Raw genomic sequence first — 2,084 nt, forward strand, 5'->3', positions numbered from 1 at the left:
TTTATTGACACATCCTTTTTTAAATTAATTTTTTTTTTATTGGGTCAGCAGTGGCGTGGTGGTTGAGGCACTGGATTCTCACATAGCTGACTGTGGTTTGAGTCCCAGACCTGGGGGCTTGCTTTCCTACTTTGCCCCTCACTCTCTCTCTCTGTCTCTCTTTGGTGACCCCATGTAATCTATAGCAAATTAAAAAGTAACAATAATAATAAATAAAATTAAATAATCTAAAAAATAATATTAATAATAATTTTTACTAACATTACAGTTGCCACAACACGATTTTTCAGCACAAAACACAACCTGTCATGATTAAATCAGGGTAACTACTGGGTAGTTGGAAAAGTGATGATGCATTTTTGCATAGAAAACCATACAAAAATATGTCATGACTTTTCTGATGTACACCCGTCATTTTAGCCATCTGCAACTTTATATACAGTAAGTTGTTAACTATAGTCTCCTCACTGTATAACACTAGACATTATTCCTTTTTTACCTTTTTAAATTTACTACAGAGTACCTTGGCTTGGAGAGAGAGAGAGAGAGAGAGAGAGAGAGCGGGCAAGCACATTTCTGGGGAGGGTGATGGCCACACTGCAATCCTTTCTTCTCCATTCTCCTGCTACGATTTTGGGCACACACACATGCACACATGCATCAGACATGTTTAAACAAGCCTCCAGGTCTACGACTTGAACCATGTGAACCGTGCAGCCAGCTGTGTGGGATACAGCCTCCTTAATCACCACACCACTGGCTGGCCCAATATTATTCCTTCTATTTGCAATTTTGTTTACATTAGTCAACATCCTTCTATTAATATTCCCCCTCCAACACTGGGGGCTGGAGCTGACATGGTGGTTAAGGACACTGAACTCCCACCCACATGGCCAACCATGGTTCAAATCCCAGACCTGGTGGCTTGCTTTCTCACTTTCTCTCTCTCTTTCTGTTAACATTAAAATAAATACTTAAGTAAAATAATTCTTATATATATGTATATATGTATGCATGTGTATACACACACACACACACACACACATACATATATACTCTCCCCCCTCCATCCTTCCGGTGTCTAGTATCTTGACATGTTCTTAAACGATGCTTGCTTCAGAAACATCTTTAGCATTCTCCGGAGGCAAACAATCTGTCCTATTTTTAAGGAAAATCCTTCCCATTGGATAACAAAGCCTCTAGGAGTGTCTCTCCAGTGGCAAGTGCTATGAGATATCTGGAGAAGACCTAAAACCAAGCACACCGGAGAATCCCTGTGATCAAAAAAGGATACAGGTTACATTCTGCCTTTTTAGGGAGCTGCCTACAAAAATAGGAGAATGGACATTAGAATAACTAGTCCTCCGTCTTCATTTGTATTTCTTCTTTTATGGATACATTTAGCTCTTTCTAAGTAGCTTGGTTAAAGAAAGGCTAATAATAACTACACCTCACCTGGCAACATTGTAAAGTTTAATTAATGTTCTAAGGTATGAGTTGAACTCACAAGATGAAAGATTCTATATAGGGAATGTGTGTTAAGTGCCCAATCAGGTTCAGTCTGATAATGGCTATGATTGTATGGTGTCCTACATTACACATATCTTGATTATTGTGGCATGAGTGAGTTCCACCTAGAAAAATGTATTTTATGTTGAGAATGTGTTTAACACTGGTTGGCAAATGTTTGGGTCTATAGAGTGTATGCTTATGTTTTTCGTTAGCCCCAATTAGTTGATTCTTGATATGAAGCAACATGGGAGATCTTCCTTCTTTTTAAATTGGTCCAGGTGTCCAAGAAGAAACAAAGCTCTGATTCTCATGCACCTTTTAGTAATATCTAAGTTGGTTAATGCCACAAGGAATAAAAGTTAAACAAAAATTATTAAAATTATATATTCATATTAAGATATGCTAAACATGTGAGGATTATCCTGGCACAAAATAAAATGAGGTTGTAAAATGTGAAAGGAAGGATTATTATTAACCACTTCAGAAAAAAAAATATTTTTCCACAAAACTTAAGGTTTTTTCATTAAAAGCTTAAATAGGAGGTTAGACTACTGGGTCATCCAGAATGAGTT

This window comes from Tupaia chinensis, unplaced genomic scaffold (assembly GCF_000334495.1).
Source record: "Tupaia chinensis unplaced genomic scaffold, TupChi_1.0 Scaffold000135_1, whole genome shotgun sequence".
In the NCBI taxonomy this organism is placed as follows: domain Eukaryota; kingdom Metazoa; phylum Chordata; class Mammalia; order Scandentia; family Tupaiidae; genus Tupaia; species Tupaia belangeri.